Source organism: Triticum urartu, chromosome 2, assembly GCF_003073215.2.
Source record: "Triticum urartu cultivar G1812 chromosome 2, Tu2.1, whole genome shotgun sequence".
In the NCBI taxonomy this organism is placed as follows: domain Eukaryota; kingdom Viridiplantae; phylum Streptophyta; class Magnoliopsida; order Poales; family Poaceae; genus Triticum; species Triticum urartu.
Window position 1 is genome coordinate 454,103,101 of NC_053023.1, and position 24,368 is coordinate 454,127,468.

The window sequence follows — 24,368 nt, forward strand, 5'->3', positions numbered from 1 at the left end:
CCCTACCCTACTAGGCACGCCCCCCTACCTCGTGTGCTCTCCGGACTCCATTTTCATACACGACACGTATTTTGGTCGGTAAAAATTCATTATATAATCTCCCGGGGGTTTTGACTCTCGTATCATGCAAAAATCTCCTGTCTTTGTTTCGAGCTGTTTTCTGTCAGGGTTGTCAAGGCCAGGCACTTCGTTGTCTCCCTCCTCCTCCAACCATGAGGGCAACGATGCTTGGCTAATGAAGATAGAGCTGAAGAGAGAAGAACCCATGGAGATCAACAAGGATGAAGGGATCAAGAAGGCCATGGAAGACCAAGTTCCGGCAACAGAAGACACCCTTCAACTGGATCACAATCTTCTTACCCCAACAGAAATCGAAGCTTTCAAGATGATTGAGTTAGCTCGTATACAAAATAAGTATCTCACATGTGAAAAAAATTTGTTGAAGGATCATATCATCGCACTCAAGGGCATTATCCGCAAGTTAGAAGACCTCCTACGCTCAATGTGCGACTATCCATCATCAACATCCCCACCTTCTTCACCAACAAAGGAGACATAATCACATGGGTATGGGCACTCCACTTGGCAACTTCCAAGCTTGGGGGAGTGCCCCGGTATCATATCACCATCACTTTTATCTTTACCGTTTTTTAGTTCGATCCTTTTGGTAATATCTTGATCTAGTAGAATAGAAGTTCTTAGTGTGATCTAGTCATGAGTTTTGCTTTATTATCCTTCTATGTAATCGAGTCTGTGAGCTATATAATAAAGATTAGTGTTGAGTCAAGGGCTTGATTATTTTGCCATGATCCTAAGGGAATAAAAGAAAGGAGAAAGAAATAAAAAGAAACAAAGAGATCATGTGAGTCTTATGGAGAGTAATGAGCTCACATAGAAAAGTATGATGAATAAAAGTTGTTGAGGGTTGACAAACATAGTTTTGGTCATCATTGCAATTAATAGGAAGTAATAAAGAAAGAGAGGTCTTCACATATAGATATACTATCTTGGACATCTTTTATGATTGTGAGCACTCATTAAAATATGACATGCTAAAAGAGTTGACATTGGACAAGGAAGACAACGTAATGGGTTATGTTTTCTTACATCTAAGATAAATTATATTGTCTTGGATCTTCCAACATGATGAGCTTGCCTTTCCCCCTCATGCTATCCAAATTCATTGCACCAAGTAGAGATACTACTTGTGCTTCCAAATACCCTTTAAACCAGTCTTGCCATAAGAGTCCACCATATATACCTATGGATTGAGTAAGATCCATCAAGTAAGTTGTCATCGGTGCAAGCAATAAAAATTGCTCTCTAAATATGTATGATTGATTGGTGTGGAGGAAATAAGCTTTATACGATCGTGTGATATGGAAGTAATAAAAGTGACAGACTGCATAATAAAGGTCCATATCACAAGTGGCAATATAAAGTGACGTTCTTTCACATTAAGATTTTGTGCATCCAACCATAAAAGCGCATGACAACCTCTGCTTCCCTCTGCGAAGGTCCTATCTTTTACTTTTATCTCCTACATTGCATAAGAGTCATGGTGATCTTCACCCTTCCTTTTTACATTTTATCCTTTGGCAAGCATAGTATGTTGGAAAGATTCTGGTATATATGGCTAATTGGATGTGAGTTTTCATGAACTATTACTGTTGACATTACCCTTGAGGTAAAACGTTGGGAGGCAAAACTATAAGCCCCTATCTTTCTCTGTGTCCGATTAAAACTCCATACCCATAAGTATTGCGTGAGTGTCAGCAATTGTGAAATATTATATGATAGTTGAGTATGTGGACTTGCTGAAAAGCTCTTATACATTGACTCTTTCCTATGTTATGATAAATTGCAATTGCTTCAATGACTGAGATTGTAGTTTGTTAGTTTTCAATGAAGTTTAAGATTCATACTTGATATTGTGATTGAATTATTACTCTAGCATTAGAGATTATATGACAAAGAATTATATGAGTTGTTGTTCTAAGAATGATCATGATGCCCTCATGTCCGTATTTTATTTTTATCGACACCTCTATCTCTAAACATGTGGACATATTTTTCGATTTTGGCTTTTTGCTTGAGGACAAGCGAGGTCTAAGATTGGGGGAGTTGATACATCCATTTTGCATCATGCTTTTATATCAATATTTATTGCATTATGGGCTATTATTACACATTATGTCACAATACTTATGCCTATTCTATCTTATTTTACAAGTTTTACATAAAGAGGGAGAATGCCGACAGCTGGGATTCTGGGCTGGAAAAGGAGAAAATATTAGAGACCTATTCTGCACAGCTCCAAAAGTCCTGAAACTTCACGGAAGATGTTTTCCAAATATATAAAAAATACTGAGAGCAAGAACTTCACCAGGGGGGCACACCCTGCCCACGAGGGTGGGGGCGCGCCCTACCCCCCTAGGCACGCCCCCTACCTTGTGGGCCCCCTGGTGGCCCTCCGGTGGCCATCTTCTGCTATATGGAGTCTTTCGATGAGAAAAAATCATAAGCCATCTTCTTGGACGAAACTCCGCCGCCACGAGGCGGAACCTTGGCGGAACCAATCTAGGGCTCTGGCGGAGCTGTTCTGCCGGGGAAACTTCCCTCCCGGAGGGGGAAATCATCGCCATCGTCATCACCAACGCTCCTCTCATCGGGAGAGGGCAATCTCCACCAACATCTTCATCAGCACCATCTCATCTCAAAACCCTAGTTCATCTCTTGTATCCAATTCTTGTCTCCAAGTCCGGGATTGGTGCTAGTAGGTTGCTAGTAGTGTTAATTACTCCTTGTAGTTGATGCTAGTTGGTTCAATTGGTGGAAGATCATATGTTCAGATCCTATATGCATATTAATACCCCTCTGATTATGAACATGTTTATGCTTTGTGAGTAGTTACTTTTGTTCCTGAGGACATGGGAGAAGTCTTGCTATTAGTAGTCATGTGAATTTGGTATTCGTTCGATATTTTGATGAGATGTATGTTGTCTCTCCTCTAGTGGTGTTATGTGAACGTCGACTACATGACACTTCACCATTATTTGGGCCTAGAAGAAGGCATTGGGAAGTAATAAGTAGATGATGGGTTGCTAGAGTTACAGAAGCTTAAACCCTAGTTTATGCGTTGCTTCGTAAGGGGCTGATTTGGATCCATATGTTTCATGCTATGGTTAGGTTTACCTTAATACTTTTGTTGTAGTTGCGGATGCTTGCAATAGAGGTTAATCATAAGTGAGATGCTTGTCCAAGTAAGGACAGTACCCAAGCACTGGTCCACCCACATACCAAATTATCAAAGTACCGAACGCGAATCATATGAACGTGATGAAAACTAGTTTGACGATATTCCCATGTGTCCTCGGGAGTGCTTTACATCATATAGGAGTTTGTCGAGGCTTGTCCTTTGCTACAAAAAGGATTGGTCCACCTTGCTACACCTTATTTACTTCTGTTACTTGTTGCTCATTACAAATTATCTTATCACAAAACTATTCGTTACCACTTATTTCAGTACTTGCAGAGAATACCTTGCTGGAAACCGCTTATCATTTCCTTCTGCTCCTCGTTGGGTTCGACACTCTTACTTATAGAAAGGACTACGATAGATCCCCTATACTTGGGAGTCATCAGGCGGCGGGGGCATCTTGTGGTGGGAAGTGGCTCCTCTGCCGTGCTTTGTGTGTCGCCTGGCCACTGACCATGGCGACGGCGGTGTCTTGCGCCGTTGTTGGCGTACTCCTGGACGTTGGCCCTAGCTTCAAGGAAGGCCACAATGTTCTGTACTTCGGTCTCCAAGAGCGAGTCAAGTGGCGGGAGGAGGCGACTGGCGTTGGTGCAAGGAAGCGGTTGACGACGGCCATCCATGTCGCTGAGGGGGGCACTGGCACCCGCGCGGGGACAGGCGCTAGCAATGGTGCGGCGGAGAAATTCATGTTTACGGGCACCGACACGGGCGTGCATGTCAGTGCACGCACAGGTGCATGCGCTGGCAGGTGCACGGGCACTGGCACGGGCGTGTGCGTCAGTGCATGCACAGGCGCATGCGCTGGCAGGTGGACGGGCGCGTGAAAGTCAGCGGGGACCTCGTGGAACCCCGTGGCATCAAGCTCGGCGACAATGTGCGGCTCCCAGCCCATCAATGCCACGGGGATGGGTGCTGGCGCACTCGGGGCGACGGGAGCCGGAACGGGAGCGGGGACAGGCATGGTTTCTTCCCGCAAGGCTAGTTCAAGCTCGTCCCAAAGCGCCTTATGTTCTTGAGACTCCGGCTGGGTGTCTTCCCCAGGAAACTGGAAGACTAAGGGCAGACCATCGTGATGTGGCATGGCGTACGGTTACGTCAGGCTGGTTGGAGGTAGATGACAAGAGAATCGGAGAGGAAGAGAGAAGATTGTAGCGATACCGGGTAGTGCGGGGTTTATTTTAAACTGCAGTGCCGGCGACATTAAAAGTGGGCGTAGTTGGGACGAAGGTGGGCGGCAGAGCCTGGTCAAAGGGCTCGCCTCCCGGTGAGCCTGCACAACGCGCACGCCTCCCTGTCAGCTGGCGCAGCGGTCTGCTCGCACTCCTCCCGTCGACTCACACGCTTGCTCGGACGGCGCCTGCCGATGAGAAGTGGACTCATGGTGGCACGTAAATGCCCACAGTTTCAAGAGTGAAAGCGTTCGCCTTAACGTGACAGGTCTTTATCCCAAAATACCTTGGCTCTTCATTTGTGCAACTTCTCGAGCAGCTTGTCTCAAATTGAAGGAAAAAAATTACGTAGGAATATGTGTGCCATGTCACGTGACCATGCTCAGTTTCATGAATTTTTGGTCACTTTTGGATTTTCTGAAATTTAAAATCCAGGATTCGAAACAATATCATAACCTGCATCATGCATTAAATTTTCAAGCGATACATCTTTCCTGTTGTATTTCTTAAGAAAGGATTTGGTCAAACATTTTGCTTAGTTATACTTCAGACAAGTTATATATGCAGATTAAAAGGATAATCCCTCTGTACCAGTGCATTGCCTGATATATTAACTCAAGTACTAGGCATGAACAAACGGGCTCAATTCTGTGCTCATCCTAGTGTAGTAGTAGTACTAGGCAATGTAGTTGACGGGTGACCTTGGGGAGCGGTGACCGAGGCAATTGAACCATGCTCGTCACGATAGGTAACATTGTCTAGTTACTAAAGCATCTCTCCATTGTTCATTGGTAGTCATTATGGACCGGGGACATGAGGGGAATTTCCTAGGGCTGGAATTCTGGCCGCCAGATATTTTGACTCGAAACGCGGAGGCTCGACTGGTTGGGATTGGCTAATGTGCCTACCACGAACACCACCAGAAGGACACGAGCCCGGTTTTTTTAGGATCAACACGAGCCAAGGTCTGGCTGGTACGCCTTTGAGTCCTACCATTCGAGAATACGAAAAGAATCTTTTAAATTGCCGAACGAATTTGTGAGTATTACAATGCCCGTATTTTCCTTGCAAATAGTAATCTCAACGTGGTAATTGATTTATGACGAGTTATTGAATTAGAGTGAGTTTTTGATATAGTGATCTCAACGTGGATTTCACATTTCATGGTATCACCAGTAAGTTTATTTATTGCAAATTCAAATTTAAAATATGAACGGTATGGTGGTGAGAAAACTTTGTATGTATCAAGCATATGACCACACACACACACACGAACACAAACAACAATCCAATAAGTATAGTGCATCTAATTTTCCAAACCATGCATGTATGACACAAATTAGAAAATACTCCTTCTGTTCCTAAATGTTAGACTTTTAGAGATTTCAACAAGTGACTACATACGGAGCAAAATGAGTGAATCTACACTCTAAAATATGTCTATATACATCCGTATGTGGCAGTCCATTTGAGATGTCTAAAAGGACTAATATTTAGGAACGAAGGGAGTAAAATGTAAGACATGCATGGTCCTCAATTCAATATTTAAAATGAACAGGAAACTGAAACATGAATATTAAGTCTAGTACTATAGTACATGCAAATGTTGTGTTTAGGCGGAGCTATGTAGATTCTCACGGGTTAACCCCTCGACCTTAGATAAATTTGTGAAGCTATGTTTAGGATTGTTTAGATTATATTTGTCCCCACCCTCCCAAACACCGATTGGTTGTGCACCCCCTCCTCCCCGGGAGAATATCATGTGCCCCCACACTTTAGATGCTATATGCTGATACGAGTTTCTTGGAGCTTGTAGATCTGAGATATAGCAGCTCACAGGATGTCTTAATATTTTTATAGGAAACCTTAATGAGTTTGAGAATTGCACACATTTTGTACAAAAACTACTCAGTTGCCCTTGGATCCCATATCCAATGACCTCGAAGCTCGTATCACCGTAGCATCTAAGATGAAGGAGGACATCATATTCTCCTGTATGTAATTAAGAATATCATGTGCTACCACACCTTAGATGCTTTGGTGATACAAGCTCTTCGGATCCGTTGGATTTGTGACCCAACAACTCCTCGGTGGTTTGAATGTTTTATTACAAAAAGCCCCCAAAGACTGCTTACAAGCACAAAGACTACTCAGATGCCATTCAATCTCAAATCAAACGACCTCAAAGCTCGTATCACCGTAGCATCCAAGCCACGAGAGCACCTGATGTTTTCTCGCACAGGAGAATATGAGGTGCTCCCGCACTGCAAATTCTATGGCGATATGATTTCACAGAGATCTAACGGCTCATAGTAGGAGCTTTGAATGTTTTTGCAATATACGCCTGAGAGAGTTTGGGAATTGCACAGAAAGTACAAGTACTACGCATGTGGCATCTGATCCCAGATCATACGACCTAGATGCTCGTATCACCGTAACGGCTAATTAAGCTACGGGAGCACCTAATATGAGCAACGGGGAGCCGTTGGATCCAACATGCAGCGGCACACACGAGGCCTGAATGTTTTATTTGCAAAAAACCCTTGGAGAGTTTGGAAATTGCGAACAATTACAAAGACTACTCCCAAGCCATTGGATCTCAGTTCCAACGATGTAAAAACTCGTATCACCATAGCATCTAAGCTGCGGGGTGGATGTGATATTCTATTATGCACAACTTTAAAAGTCCTGAAACTTCACGGGAGCACATTTCAGAATATATAAAAAATATTGGGCGAAAGAAGTACCAGAGGGGGGCCACCATAGTCCACGAGGGTGGGGGCGCGCCCTACCCCCCTGGGCGCGCCCCCTGCCTCGTGGGCCCCCTGGTGGCCCTCTGATGCCCATCTTTCGCTATATGAGGTCTTTCGTCGAGGAAAAAATCATAAGCAAGCTTTCGGAAAGAAACTCTGCCGCCACGAGGCGGAACCAATCTAGGGCTCCGGCGGAGCTGATCTGCCGGGGAAACTTCCCTCCGGGAGGGGGAAATCATCACCATCGTCATCACCAACAATCCTCTCATCGGGAGGGGGTCAATCTCCATCAACATCTTCACCAGCACCATCTTATCTCAAACCCTAGTTCATCTTTTGTATCCAATGTTTGTCTCAAAGCCTCAGATTGGTACGTGTGGGTTGCTAGTAGTGTTGATTACTCCTTGTAGTTGATGCTAGTTGGTTTACTTCGTGGAAGATCATATGTTCAGATCCATTATGCATATTAATACCCCTCTGATTATGAATGTGACGCCCCGAGACCATTGCGCTAGGTGTCTTCCATTTATTCGCTGTTGTTGCCTTGTCATTTGTTTGCGTGTCATGCATTTCATATCATGTCATCATGTCCATCGCATTTGCATACGTGTTCGTCTCATGCATCCGAGCATTTTCCCCGTTGTCCATTTTGCAATCCGACACTCCTACGTCCTCCGGCGCCCCCTTTTGCCTCTTTTCGTGTGCGGGTGTTAAATATTCTCGGAATGGACCGAGATTTGCCAAGCGGCCTTGGTTCACTACCGGTAGACCGCCTGTCAAGTTTCGTGCCATTTGGAGTCCGTTTGATACTCCAACGGTTAACCGGGGAACCGTAAAGGCCTCGTGTGTGTTGCAGCCCAACACCCCTCCAAAGTGGCCCAAAACCCATCCAAACCCCCTCCATCCTCTCGATCGTTCAATCACGATCGCGTGGCCGAAACCCGCACCTCATTTGGACTCATCTAGCTCCCTCTACCTATATATATTTGTCTCCCTCCGAATTTTTCGTGCAGATGAAACCCTATATCCAACTCCTTCCGCGCCGCTGGACATGTCCGTCCGCGCCGGACGCGTCCACCCCCGCCGCCACATCGCTCCGGCCAATGAGAGGCCGACACCTCAGCGCCGCCGCCTCTCTCCTCCACTCCCAGGCCGCCACCTGTCCGCGTCGCTACCACATCGCCGCGCGGGCCCGCCAGGCCCATCTCCGGCCCGCCCGAGCCGTGCCGGGCCCGTTCGTCGCCGCCCGCACCGCCCGGGTGGCCGAGCCGCTCATTGCTGAATCTCGCTCACTCGCTGGCCTCACCCCCTCGCTCTGGATCGGGGAGGCCGATTCCCCGCTCGGCCTTGCCGCCGCCCTCCACCGACCGGCCACCGGAGCCCCGCCGTCGGCGACCGCTCAGGCCAGATCGTTGCCCTGCCTCATCTTCTCTTCCTTCCCTTTCTCTCTCTTCGTCTTCTCCTCTGATCTCTCTCTCCCTGCAGGAACCCCGCTAGGGTGTCGTACCATGCCGCCGGCCGGATCCGCCGCCGGGAGGGCAGATCTGCCCGTTCCCGCCGTCCCTGACCTCCACCCTCGCCGGCCCTGCCGTACTACGCCACCGCCGCCATGACCTTGCTCGGGAGCGAGCAGAGGAGCCGCTCGCTCCCCGTGCCCGTTGACCGCACCCCACATTGGGTCGTGGCCCAGCAGCGCCCGGCCCGCCTTATCTCTTTCCTTCCTGGGCCAAGCCCAGTGGTGAGCCACCCTCTAAAGCCCTCCCGTGCACATTTTAACTATTTGGCGCTCGCTGTAAATTCTGCTAAGTCCTGAGATTTCCACATTATGTGCTCGTGTTTGTGATGCCGTAACTTCTTGCATACTGATCTATTTTGCATGCATATTATGTCAAACTGTTCATCATGAGATGCTCGTAATTTTGTTCCATTGTGACATGCTTGTTTGAGTTCATATTGATGCCCAAATTGTTGATGCAAAAGTGCTATAAAATGTTAGTTCCTATTTCTTAACATATCTTCAGCATTTGTCATTTTTGCCGTGATTATTGTGTGCTTCCTATGGGCATGAGCTCTACATGTGTTTTGGGCTATGCCATGCCATCTTTACAGGGGTGTATGCCATGTATTTTTGTGATCAATGTGGTGACTAGCACAAGCATGCAAAGTGGCTCTCGTGATATTGCTGATTTCAGGGACTTAGAATTTCACTAAAGTCTTTGTTGTGCTGTTATTTTTATGCCATGTATTCATGTTGCTACAGAGAGATCCATGCCTCTTTTGAGTATGTTCAGTAAGGATGATTTTAACATATGGTCGTGCTCTACCCATCCATGTCCTTGTTTGCATTTATGGAGCACCCTAGCATGACTCAATCTTGCTCTACTTTTGCTATAAAATGTTCCTGGCAGATTGTTTACGTATTAATCAATTTTGACAAGGTTGTTGTAGTTGATCCATGCATGCTATGAACTTGTTCTTGCTTTGATTGGCTTCATGATCATGACTTCTTGCTGGGAGTATGGTTAGTTTGTCATGCAATGCCTTGTGTTGAGTGCATCGAGCTCGCAAACATGCATACGTAACTCTGTTTTTGTCATGCCCTGTTTTTCTGCCAAGTCTGAATCTGTTAACGAAACTTGCTATGTTTATATGGGTGCCATCATATCTTCTGGTCCTTTTTGGCTTATGGTCAATACGGGACTTTTGTTATATGCTTTGATTAGATTCATGCCATCACTTGTATTGCTATGTTCTGATCCTGTAGCATGTTGTTATCTTGCTCTAAACATTGCTTCCTGATATTAATTCCTCACATGTTAGTATTTTCACTAAGTCTGTGATGTTGTTATCTTTTGCACTTTTGCCATGCTTGTTTGAACCTGCTCTTGTGTGATTTAGCCATAGCTCAGTGTTCATATTTTGTCAAGCATCTTTAGTACATCACTTCCGTGTGCTTTGTTGCTATGTTGGAGTACAGTAGCTTAGTTTCTTGTTGCATTCTAGATGGCATCATGTTGTTAATCGCAGAATTGTGCCATTATTGTTTTGCTTGCCATTTGCAAACCGTGCATCCAATTCCGGTGATCTTTATATCGATTTCGACCGAAATCGTCTCATCTTTCCAGTGGCACAATTGTTTGCCAAGTTGATGGCTTGTTCAATCTTTCCCTTCCGGAGCACGCATATGCATTGCATATCACATCTCGCATATCATGCCATGTTTTGCATCATGTTGCTTGCGCATTGCATCGTGTTTGATTGTTGGTTCCTTTGCTTGTGTTCTTGTCTTGGGTAGAGCCGGGAGACGAGTTCGGGTTTGAGGAACCCCTCGAGTACATTTACGAGGATCAAGCTTTCGTCAACTCAGAGAACTTTGGAGGCAAGATGACCATACCCTCGAAATCACTTCTATCTTTGCTTGCTAGATGCTCGCTCTTTTGCTATGCCGCGATACCTACCACTTGCTATATCATGTCCCCCATATTGCCATGTCAAACCTCTAACCCACCTTGTCCTAGCAAACCGTTGTTTGGCTATGTTACCGCTTTGCTCAGCCCCTCTTATAGCGTTGCTAGTTGCAGGTGAAGATGGAGTTTGTTCCATGTTGGAACTTGGCTATTGTTGGGATATCACAATATCTCTTTTTTTAATTAATGTGTCTATATACTTGGTAAAGGGTGGAAGGCTCGGCCTTATGCCTGGTGTTTTGTTCCACTCTTGCTGCCCTAGTTTCCGTCATACCGGTGTTATGTTCCTTGATTTTGCGTTCCTTACGTGGTTGGGTTATAATGGGAACCCCTTGACAGTTCGCCTTGAATAAAACTCCTCCAGCAAGGACCAACCTTGGTTTTACCATTTGCCACCTAAGCCTTTTTCCCTTGGGTTCTGCAGACTCAAGGGTCATCTTTATTTTAAACCCCCGGGCCAGTGCTTCTCTAAGTGTTGGTCCGACCTGAGCGATGTCCGGCGCCCCCTGGGCAACCAAGGTCTATGCCAACCCGACGTCTTGCTCATCCGGTTTGCCCTGAGAATGAGATATGTGCAGCTCCTATCGGGATTTGTCGGCACATTCAGGCGGCTTTGCTGGTCTTGTTTTACCATTGTCGAAATGTCTTGTAACCGGGATTCCGAGTCTGATCGGGTCTTCCTGGGAGAAGGAATATCCTTCGTTGACCGTGAGAGCTTGTGATGGGCTAAGTTGGGACACCCCTTCAGGGTTTTGAACTTTTGAAATCCATGCCCGCGGTTATGGGCAGATCGGAATTTGTTAATGTCCGGTTGTAGAAAACTTGACACTTAACTTAATTAAAATGCATCAACCGCGTGTGTAGCCGTGATGGTCTCTTTCCGGCAGAGTCCAGGAAGTGAACACTGTTCTTGTGTTATGCTTGAACGTAAGTAGTTTCAGGATCACTTCTTGATCACTTCTAGTTCATGACCGTGCTTTGCTTCTCTTATCGCTCTCATTTGCGTAAGTTAGCAACCATATTTGCTAGTGCTTGCTGCAGCTCCACCTCACTACCCCCTTTTCCTACCCATAAGCTTAAATAGTCTTGATCGCGAGGATGTGAGATTGTTGAGTCCCCGTGACTCACAGATTACTTCAAACAGTTGCAGGTGCCGATGATAACCATGCAGGTGACGCAACCAAGCTCAAGGAGGAGCTCGTTGAAGATCTTGATCGTAGTCTTGTTTCGTTTCTAGTTGATTAGTAGTGGAGCCCAGTCGGGGCGATCGGGGATCTAGCATTAGGGGTGGTCTTCTTTTATTTTGGTTCCATAGTCGGACCTTGATTGTATTCTAGATGATGTAATGCTATATTCATGTATTGTGTGAAGTGGCGATTGCAAGCTAACTCTTTATTCCTTTCTTATTCAGTACATGGGATGTGTAAAGATTACCCCTCTTGCGACATGCCTACTATGCGGTTATGCCTCTAAGTCGTGCTCCGACACGTGGGAGATATAGCCGCATCGTGGGTGTTACAAGTTGGTAATCAGAGCCATCCCCGACTTAGGAGCCCCCCTGCTTGATCGAATCGCTGGCGTTGTTGAGTCTAGAAAAATGTTTTGAGTCTTATTGGATTATATATATCGAAGAGTAGGATTCTTTTTACTCCTCAGTTCCTTCGTCGCACTGGTGAGGCCTCCTGACGTAGAGTTTTGACTCTTCTCTCCTCAAATTTCACTAAAAAAAATTAGGATCACGCGGGTATCTTGGAATCGTTCCGATGATTTTGTGACGAGAACATTGTTCTTGGTGCCTCCTGATATTTAGGGGTTGTGGCAGTGTGCCGGGGAGTTGAGCTCCGAGGTGTTGTCGTCACAATTTTATCGTTGCAGTTCTGGAATACCTGAGTTTCGCCGACATCGAAAATCTCTTTTATGCAGTTGTTGGTGAGATAACCTCGACGCCACCCAGTACTGGGGCGGGAGTTCGGGAGTATTGCCATAACTCGTATAACGGATGCTTTTCGAAGGTTGAGGTAAACAATTTCCGAAGGTTTCTTGGTTATGCGTTGAAGGATGGATACAGTTGGATGTAGGATTTGCTAGTTTTGGGTGAGATATTATGCTTTCCCCTGTATCCCCAACACCTGATTGCATAACCGGAAAGTTTCGGGAGTTTATAAGTGGGATTTCAAGTAGCTCCTAGGATATCTTTCCGACAAATGCATGATATGTGATTGGGGTTCGATGTCTAGTGGTCCGCCTATCCACAGTTGGTTTTACAGTGGTCTTGTTGTGTCTTAAAGAGTCATTGGCTATGCTGACTCGGGGACGCTTCGTATGTCATGTGCACTGCCTTGTACATGATGGTGTTGTACGATTGAGCCCGTGTGGGCCCCACCATGAAAACTTCAGACGAAATCTCTATCATATGTTTGTTCCGGCTTATTTTACAAGCCAATCATTTGTTTTTGATCGATTGTGGTATTTGAGTTGCTTCAATGACAAATGTGTTTCCATACCTTTCCTAAGCGGTATTCTCATGTGAATACCAATCCTTCTTGATCTTCGAGTTTGCCATCTCAATTTCTTCTGAAACAGTGTGTCTCTCTTCAAGTGGATCCGATCTTTTCAACATCCGCAAGATCAACTCTAAGTATTCTCAACGGTGTTTGTTTCATTCGTCCCAAATTGTCTTTGTTTTCCCACCCTCCCACCCTTTTCCTTCAAGGATTCAGATTTCTTAATCAACTATCATGTTATTGATGAGAAGTCTATTCATTCTTTTCCCGTCTATGTTCTTACCCGGTGATTCTCATGAAGATACTAACGGAGCCTCAAGTTAATCATTCTTCATTCTTTTCCTTCTCCGGTGGATTCAATTCAAGCTTTGTCGATCATATCTTCTCCTCGATTCAAATGTTTTCTCATGTCGGTGCACCTCATAATCATCAACTTCTCATTATTCAATTGTTCCGGAGTGCTCAAGATATCTTGAAGATTCGTGTTTCCACTCTGCATTCGTTCAAGCTATTTCGAGGTTGTTATCTCATTCAAACCATTTAAATCAATCGGTGCATTATCTCTTCCTAAGTAATCGTTCAATGGTGTATCTTTTGAGTGGGCCCTAACCCATAGGTCTTTTTCCAGGATCTTACCTGACTCTTCTAATTTTCCCGGAGCTTTTCAAATACATTTCAAAGTTTGACGTAAGAATGAATTGTCATCAGTCAAATGCCTTTCTCCAAGATCTTTCAATTCTTTTCATCGTTTGTTCAACCTTTCTAATTATCATTCCAGAGTGTCTCAACAATTCATGGTGGTGTTTCTCATCATCATTCTCAACATTTGAAGACCGAAGAAAAGTTTTTCCTCCATATTTGCTCCATTCTCTTCAAGATTCTTGGTTCTAGATTCATGATATCCTCTCATAATTGCTTTACATTGTGAGAATTCTTTTCGCCCATCCGGAGCATTTTAGGAGTCTTTTCAGTTTGATTCTCCGGAGGCCATCATTTCAGAAGATTTATTCATCCCAGCTTTCAGCTCTCATTCTCCAAATCTTACCGCTGCATCATTCAAATATTTTCTAATCAAGCTTCTTCGTTCATTTGCTAATTCTTTCCGGTGTTTCGCTATCTTTTCCTTAATCGTTTCTTAATTCTTACGGTGGTTTCTTCCAAGATTCTTCTTCCTTCATTTATCATATCAATGCATTCGTGCTTTCCAAATTCTACCGGTGGTTCGTTCAAGAGTTCTCTTCCTTGGTTATCATATCAATTCATTCGTTGTTTCAATTCTACTGGTGGATCATTGAAGACCTTCTCAAGTTGCGCTATATCTATCTTAATCCTTTCTATGAGAATAAGTAGTATGCCAAATCCATTGTTTGTCATCAATTTAATTGGTGAAGGATGAGCATAATGTAATTCTTATTCTTGTTTCATCGAGTAAGTTCAATTCCTGCTTTCCGGAGTGGTTCATCATATCACATTCTCGGTTCGAGATGCTTTATCTTTTCTTTTCCTGGAGTTCCAAGCTCTCATCATCACAAAGATCCATATAATCATTGCAAGGTTTCAATCTTATTCTTTTCATCCTTCACTTCCTTTTGATCATATTTTTGTTGCCGGAGTTCTTCATGGAGGCTCTACATGATGGTTCATAAAGGATTTAATTCCTTCTCGAAGTTTTCATCGAGATTCTTTTCTAAGGAGCTCAAGTATTCTTCATCTTGCAATCCGGAGTGCAATTGTTTTTACCTTATCTTTTGAGGTGGTGTTATGTCATTCTTGATTATTTTCCTTCGTGTTTCATGATTCACAAGTTATCAAGAATGAGGTATTTTAAACCCATCAATCTCTTCATTGGAGTTATCTTGGGTTATATTTCACCTTAAGCCTTCCCTAAGGAGTGTTGCTATTATTTTGCTTATAAATGACCCAAGTTCTTCATTTATCCTCCCGGAGAAATAAGTTTCTCGTCTCCTTGTTGGTATCAATCCAATCTATTGTTTTTCGTTAGTGGCAGAATTTCACCTCAAGATTTTGAGATGTTTTCCATAAGACCACAACAAGCTTATCCTTTCGTTGTTGATAATCCAACAACTCTGTTCTAACATTTGTTGTAACCGTGCTCCCTCAAGATCTTGTTTCCCCCCCGTTCATTTCTTCCCATTCTTCTTCCGGAGGCATTGTGTTGTTTCTCTCTTCTCTCATCATCTCAAGTTGTGAGGTTCGTGTTCTGTTGTGCTTATCCATTTAACCACAGTGTTGTGTCCTCTGCTCAAGTTCTTTTCATCTTATCAAGTTTCATATCACTTTTCAACCGGAGTGCTGCCCAAATTTGTTCTTCATTGTTCCTCTTTCCTAGCGAAGTGTTTTCAACTTTGTTCATCTTCATGGCATTCTTCCTTTCTATTTTCTCAACCTCTCGAGGTTCTTTGGTTTCACTCGTTTGTCAAAGAAGCAAGTTAGTTTTACCTCTCCTCTTCCTCTTCCATTTCCCCTCCAGTGCCATCCTAGATCTTGGGACGAGATCCTCTCGTAGTGGTGGAGTGTTGTGACGCCCCGAGACTGTTGCGCCAGGTGTCTTCCAGTTATTCGTGTTGTTGCCTTGTCATTTGTTTGCGTGTCATGCATTTCATATCATGTCATCATGTGCATCGCATTTGCATACATGTTCGTCTCATGCATCCGAGCATTTTCCCCGTTGTCCGTTTTGCAATCCGACACTCCTACGTCCTCCGGCGCCCCCTTTTGCCTCTTTTTGTGTGCGGGTGTTAAACGTTCTCGGAATGGACCGAGATTTTCCAAGACGCCTTGGTTCACTACCGGTAGACCGCCTGTCAAGTTTCGTGCCATTTGGAGTCCGTTTGATACTCCAACGGTTAATCGGGGAACCGTAAAGGCCTCGTGTGTGTTGCAGCCCAAAACCCATCCAAACCCCCTCCATCCTCTCGATCGTTCAATCATGATCGTGTGGCCAAAAACCGCACCTCATTTGGACTCTCCTAGCTCCCTCTACCTACCTATATATATGTGTGTCTCCCTCCAAAATTTTCGCGCAGATGAAACCCTAGATCCAACTCCTTCCGCGCCGCCGGACATGTCCGTCCGTGCCGGACGCGCCCACGCCCGCCGCCACATCGCTCCGGCCAATGAGAGGTCGACACCTCAGCGCCGCCGCCTCTCTCCTCCACTCCCAGGCAGCCACCTGTCCCCGCCGTGACCACATCACCGCACGGGCTCGCCAGGCACATCTCCGGCCCGCCCTAGCCGCGTCGGGCCCATTCGTCGCCGCCCGCACCGCCCGGGTGGCCGAGCCGCTCGTCGCCGAATCCCGCTTGATCGCTGGCCTCGCCCCCTCGCTCTGGATCGGGGAGGCCGATTCCCCGCTCGGCCTTGCCGCCGCCCTGCACCGGCCGGCCACCGGAGCCCCGCCGTCGGCGACCGCTCAGGCCAGATCGCCGCCCTGCCTCGTCTTCTCTTCCTTCCCTTTCTCTCTCTTCGTCTTCTCCTCTGATCTCTCTCTCCCTGCAGGAACCCCACCAGGGTGCCGTACCACGCCGCCGGCCGGATCCGCCGCCGGGAGGGCGGATCTGCCCGTTCCCGCCGTCCCTGTCCTCCACCCTCGCCGGCCCTGCCGTACTACGCTGCCGCCGCCATGACCTTTCTCGAGAGCGAGCAGAGGAGCCGCTCGCTCCCCGTGCCCTTTGACCGCGCCCCACATTGGGTCGTGGCCCAGAAGCGCCCAGCCTGCCTTGTCTCTTTCCTTCCTGGGCCAAGCCTAGTGGTGAGCCACCCTCTAAAGCCCGCCCATGCACATTTTAACTATTTGGCGCTCGCTGACAATTCTGCTAAGTCCTGAGATTTCCACATTATGTGCTCATGTTTGTGATGCCGTAACTTCTTGCATACTCTGCGTTTTGCATGCATATTATGTCAAACTATTCATCATGAGATGCTCGTAATTTTGCTCCATTGTGACATGCTTGTTTGAGTTCATCTTGATGCCCAAATTGTTGATGCAAAAGTGCTATAAAATGTTAGTTACTGTTTCTTAACAGATCTTGAGCATTTGTCATTTTTTCCATGATTATTGTGTGCTTCCTATGGGCATGAGCTCTACATGTGTTTTGGGCTATGCCATGCCATATTTACAGGGGTGTATGCCATGTATTTTTGTGATCAATGTGGTGACTATCACAAGCATGCAAAGTAGCTCTCGTGATATTGCTGATTTCAGGGACTTAGAATTTCACTAAGTCTTTGTTGTGATGTTATTTTTATGCCATGTATTCATGTTGCTACAGAGAGATCCATGCCTCTTTTGAGTATGTTCAGTAAGGATGATTTTGACATATGGTCATGCTCAATCCATCAATGTCCTTGTTTGCATTTATGGAGCACCCTAGCATGACTCAATCTTGCTCTACTTTTGCTATAAAATGTTCCTGACAGATTGTTTACATGTTAATCAATTTTGCCAAGGTTGTTGTAGTTGATCCAAGCATGCTATGAACTTGTTCTTGCTTTGATTGGCTTCATGATCATGACTTCTTGCTGGGAGTATGCTTAGCTTGTCATGCAATGCCTTGTATTGAGTGCATCGAGCTCGCAAACATGCCTACGTAACTCTGTTTTTGTCATGCCTTGTTTTTGTACTAAGTCTGAATCTGTTAACGAAACTTGCTATGTTTATATGGGTGCCATCATATCTTATGATCCTTTTTGGCTTATGGTCAGTAAGGCACTTTTGTTATATGCTTTGAGTAGATTCATGCCATGCCTTGTATTGCTATGTTCTGATCCTGTAGCATGTTGTTATCTTGCCCTAAACATTGCTTCCTGATGTTAATTCCTGACATGTTAGTATTTTCACTAAGTCTGTGATGCCGTTATCTTTTGCACTTTTGCCATGCTTGTTTGAACCTGCTCTTATTTGACTTAGTCGTAGCTCAGTATTCATCTTTTGTCAAGCATCTTGAGTAGATCACTGCCATTTGCTTTGTTGCTATGTTGGAGTGCAGTAGCTTAGTTTCTTGTTGCATTCTAGATGGCATCGTGTTGTTAATCGCAGAATTGTGCCATTATTGTTTTGCTTGCCATTTGCAAACCATGCATCCGACTCTGGTGATCTTTTCTAGCAGGCATGACAAACAAGCACGAATGAGCAGGCACATCAGGGCTCAAACAATTCCTACTCATGCTAGTGGGTTTCATCTATTTACTGTGGCAATGACAGGTCATGCAGAGGAAAGGGGTTCAACTACCGCAGCATGTAACAGTTGAATCGTTGTTGTCCTAATGCAGTAAAAGAGAGCAGGAGCAAGAGAGTGGGATTGTATCAGAATGAAAAAGGGGGTTTTGCTTGCCTGGAACTTCTGAAGATAGCATTGGGTCTTCATCAGTGTCAACGATCACAGCATCGGAACAACGTCTACCAAGGGGGAACAACACCGGCAAACAGAGAATAAACACAATCAATGCAATGCACAATATGATGCATGCACATGGCATGTATATGTGATGATGTTTGTGCTAATGCAAACAACAACAAGTTCAATGGATCTCATTTGGATCAAGGATTCAAATTTGAATCAAGGATTCAAATGCAACTCCAAACTTAAGCATTTTAAATGCCCTTTATGTGTTTTCATCTATACAGCAGGTTTAGATTGCTTTGTCATGCATGAAAATAGTACAGATGGATAGATTGAATTTTTATGATAATTTTTCATATATAAATTATTTCATTCTGAGCTACGGTTGATTTTATATGATTTTTAGAAGTTTATACTATTTTCTGGAATTTTCTGAATTAATAAAAATGCCAGAAAAGTTTTATAGCGTCATCATGACATCATGCTGACGTCAGCAGGTCAACTAGAACTGACTAGGGTCATACCTGACTAGTGGGGTCCACTGGTCAGCGACCCGGCGTCATTAGCATCACGGACTGGTGGGTCCGGTCAACGGCCACGTGAGCACGGTCAACTCTGATGTGTGGGTCTCGTTGGGTTATAACTAAACTAGGCAGAAATAAAGCTAGGCTTAATTAGGGTGTGGGGCCCATGCGTCAGTGGCCCAGGGGGTTGGTTAGTGGGGTGATTGGCCCCTAACAGTGGTTGTCATCGGCGATTAATCGCCGGCGAGCACACAGATGCGGCGGAGTCGCTCGTCCCGGTGATTCAGGTGACGAGAGGAGGCGGGGTTGGGCTCGTTGGAACGCCTGCGAGGCGGCGCGTCCAACGGTGGTGGTGACAGGTGCTGGGGCAGCCGGAGACGACGGTGACAAGCACGTCCGTGGCGACCAAAGTTCGGATGTCGACCGTTCCGATGTCGCAGGGCACGGCAGGAGCAACAGGTGGTTGCTATGGCCCCGCGGTGACGCACTCGGTTTCAAGCTCAAGTGGACGTGGCCACGGCGGTGAGGAGCTCAGGCGGCGGCGCGATTTGGTCGGCAAGGGGCGACGGCTACAGGACGTAACGAGCTCGGGGGAGAGTGGGTTTCGAGGCGGGAGCTCACAGTGGTTGCAGCGGGCGTCAACGCGGGCTCGGGGAAGGTCGAACGGTGACGTATGGACAGCGGTGATCTCGGACAACCGAGGAGGAAAATGGCGGCGTTGGAGATGCAGCAGAGCTTCTGGCGCAGCGTGACTTGGTGGAGAGGACGAAGACATCGTGATGGAGCTCGGGGATGTGTCGGAGAGGCTCGAGGGCGGCTGTGGCCGCGGTGGCTGTTGACGGCGGCGACGGCGCGCTCGGTCGTGAGAGAGAGGGAGATCTAGGGGAAGGGATGGGGACGAGAGAGAGTGAGAGAGAGAGCCGGGGAGGGTCGCATGGCGCTCGTCCAGACGCGTCGGGGAGGGGCAGGCAGGTAGGCTGCTGTCGGCGTGGCGCGCTCGCACTAGGGCGTGCTCCGCTTCTCCTCTGCCTTCTGGCAAGAGGAGGGGGATGACTGGCAGCGGTGGTGGGCTGGGCCAGTTCCTGGGCTGCACAGTTGGGCCGCCAGGTGGGCTGCAGGTAAGCGCCAGGTAGGGTTTTCTCCTCTCTCTGGTTTTCTCTATTTTGTTTTCTTTTCTATTCCTGTAAATTTTTTTATGATTTAGTAAAAATACTAAATCACTTTATAAGATCCTGAAAACTTTTCTGGCCACTATCTGGTTTAAACCAGAAGCCCTCACCAAGTTTCAGAATATTTGGAGCTACCAAATATTTTATAGAGATTTATAGCTCCACTTCAAATACAATATGATTTAATTCAAAGACCATAAATGCCTTGGAAAAATGTGTATGACCTGTGGTAAAGGTTTTAACCTCTTTCCATAAATAATGAACATTTTTGAAGGAATTTTGGATTCATTAAAAATATTTTTATTTTGATCCTAGTTGCATTTCATTTGGTGCTAGGGTTTGAACATCCCCATTTCAGGTTTAAGAAAATTTAAACATGATGCAACAACCAAGACTAGTCCACAACAAGGCTGAAGCTAGGGCTGTGACAACTCACCCCCACTAAACAAGAATCTCGTCCCGAGATTCAAGCGTAGGGTAAGATGTAGGGGGGGGCAAAACTAACATAATATTCACGATCCAGGTTGCACTTCATAAAGGCGTTGATTCAAGCACCATCTTTGTCTTGTCGTCTTGCTCTAAGAATTCTAGCCAACATGACAACGAGAGGAAAAGGAAACTCTGGAAGGATCGATCTTCTCGAAGATCGAACAACTCAGGATCAACTCACGGAATGAAACATAGCAACATCTCGAGCCGAGACACGAAGCACACATCTAGAGGGATGGAGTGGAATAGATGTCGAGGGTTCACTAGGTAGACAACAATTCCACACCTAAAAGGGTGGTGAACGGTTGTCAACGTAGCGAGGATTTGAGTTGCCATGATACGATAATGAGACACCCTAGAGAAGGATGACTCGTAGAATTATCCCTTAAGTGGCAAAAAGAATTACGTTTGATTCAGAGATCAATAAAATTCTCTATACCAGCCTAGGGCAATTCTCAAGCAATCATTTGAAGGATTTTGAAAGAATAACATACCCTGACTAGAATGGATGATGTGTACTACCTTGTTGAAGGCACCGTAATGGATGATCTTTTCTTATCACTGGAAATGGAAGGGACCCATGGCAAGACCACTTTTCAAGATGATCTGGAACAACAATTACCGAGAGGGCAACCCATGGGAAATTGGTACAATGGCGATGCAAGCTGGGAACAAAATGCAAATGCTAGGAATGATCCAACCATCATATCTGCCTGAGATTTAGATCTGGTTGGTAATGGAATATTTCAGACGTCATTTCTGGAAAAGAAAGTTTGCACCACAAACCGATGAGATGACATTGCGAGATTCTCGGGGAAATGAACTACGGTAGTAATCTCCAAAACATGAGCCGGTTCTGCTACAAGCATGTGAACGCGTTGTCCTAGACAAGCATGGTCACCTGGTGGTCTCACAACGAAACACTACCGAGTTCAGGGGGAACCATCAACAAGGATATCGAAGTCCTTGTGTAAGTCTAGCTCTTAAGAAGAAACTTCTTCTCCTTGAACAAATCAATCAATGGCTTGGTGTGCTAGGGACACATATGGACTGGAGGTAGCGACCCTATCAAACCATAGAATACTTCGCACATGCATGACTAGCTTGGGATGATTCCAAAGGAAGCGAAACAAACCTTTCTCAAATTCATGGCGGCAACTTACACCTAATGCACGTGAACTTGGAGACGGGCACTTCTTTCACCCAAACGTATACCTCATGAGCGGAACACGAAGGCAATGCTTACAAAAGTTTCCAACACTAGCTCAATGTTCAACATGAATCGTGGAAGAGACAAGATGATGTTGATGGGCTGAACAGCAACTCATCATAATTTCCATATCACTGGAATTCCACCATTATGTGAACAATGTGATAGTATTGGTCATACCAAAGATGTAATGGTGTATGCTCGGGGGATCAACCATGAGTAAGACAACATTACGAATATTTTGGTTCTGATTTGATTTGAGGATAGCCCATGCTCAAATCAAAGTTTGGACAAGACAATAGATCCAACAATTGATCACGATGATCAATCAATGAAGATATCATCTTTCTTCAACACACACAAACACAAGGATATCCCTTTGAAAATGAACTAAATCAGGCAGCTTTTATCCTCCAACCCTCCAAGTTGTTGTTCATCTTAACCAACTAGCTCAGGGGTACCCTACACAGATTCTTGGAGAAGAGGTGGTTACAAGGAACCAACTTGATCACGAGCTCAACATAGCTGTCAGGGAATAGCCTGGTGATACTTCCGAGAAGATATTCAGAAAATCACGAACCACCGATATGTCTCTAAGGTCGAGAACAATCTTGCTTTTCAGGGCAAGACGATAAGATCAAATGAGCGAGAGATTGGCACAATCCCAACTCACTGATCAAAGAGTGCACCAGGAGATAAGGACTAGGTAGCACGGTCAATCTTAGAATGTCGATTCCATAATCAACACAGCAAGAATGAGATTATCGTCCATTAACCACCAAGCAACGGGGTTGCTAGGAGTATTGGTTTCACACATCACGGTTCACTTGTCGGTATTCCGGTTACAACAACACAGAACCGAGGAACGAATGATGATGGCGAGAAGTATCACTGCATCAAGAATTCATAAGAGTTGGTGCAATTCTCATGACATTCCTGACATCAAGAGGGCAATACTTCAGGGTGGAACAGAATCAAAAGCTGGATTGGCATTTTGATCTGCGGAATACAACTGTTTTGACCCAATCCTAGATATGGATGAGGTACTGGAGTTTGTTACTCCTAGTCATTCTGAAATAGAATGGCTCGACAGACCACAAGGATAATAGACACTGACAAACACGATGGCACAACTATTCCTGACTATCACTTCGTAGCGGTGGTGGGCTGGGCCAGCTCCTGGGCTGCACAGTTGGGCCGCCAGGTGGGCTGCAGGTAAGCGCCAGGTAGGGTTTTCTCCTCTCTCTGGTTTTCTCTATTTTGTTTTCTTTTCTATTTCTGTAATTTTGTTTATGATTTAGTAAAAATACTAAATCACTTTATAAGATCCTGAAAACTTTTCTGGCCACTATCTGATTTAAACCAAAGGCCCTCACCAAGTTTCAGAATATTTGGAGCTACCAAATATTTTATAGAGATTTATAGCTCCACTTCAAATACAATATGATTTAATTCAAAGACCATAAATGCCTTGGAAAAATGTGCATGACGTGTGGTAAAGGTTTTAACCTCTTTCCATAAATAATGAACATTTTTGAAGGGCATTTTGGATTCATTGCAAATATTTTTATTTTGATCCTACTTGCATTTCATTTGGTGCTAGGGTTTGAACATCCCCATTTCAGGTTTAAGAAAATTTAAACATGATGCAACAACCAAGACTAGTCCACAAGAAGGCTAAAGCTAGGGCTATGACATCTTTATATCGACTTCGACCGAAATCATCTCATCTTTCCAGAGGCGCACTTGGTTTGCCAAGTTGATGCCTTGTTCAATCTTTCCCTTCCGGAGCACGCATATGCATTGCATATCACATCTCGCATATCATGCCATGTTTTGCATCATGTTGCTTGCGCATTGCACCGTGTTTGATTGTTGGTTCCTTTGCTTGTGTTCTTGTCTTGGGTAGATCCGGGAGACGAGTTCGTGTTCGAGGAACCCATCGAGTACGTTTATGAGGATCAAGCTTTCGTCAACTCAGAGAACTTTGCAGGCAAGATGACCATACCCTCGAAATCACTTCTATCTTTGCTTGCTAGATGCTTGCTATTCTGCTATGTCGCGATACCTACCACTTGCTATATCATGTCCCCCATATTGCCATGTCAAACCTCTAACCCACCTTTTCCTAGCAAACCGTTGTTTGGCTATGTTACCGCTTTGCTCAACCCCTCTTATAGTGTTGCTAGTTGCAGGTGAAGATGGAGGTTGTTCCATGTTGGAACTTGGCTATTGTTGGGATATCACAATATCTCTTTTTTTAATTAATGCATCTATATACTTGGTAAAGGGTGGAAGGCTCGGCCTTATGCCTGGTGTTTTGTTCCACTCTTGCCGCCCTAGTTTCCGTCATACCGGTGTTATGTTCCTTGATTTTGCGTTCCTTACGCGGTTGGGTTATAATGGGAACCCCTTGACAGTTCGCCTTGAATAAAACTCCTCCAGGAAGGCCCAACGTTGG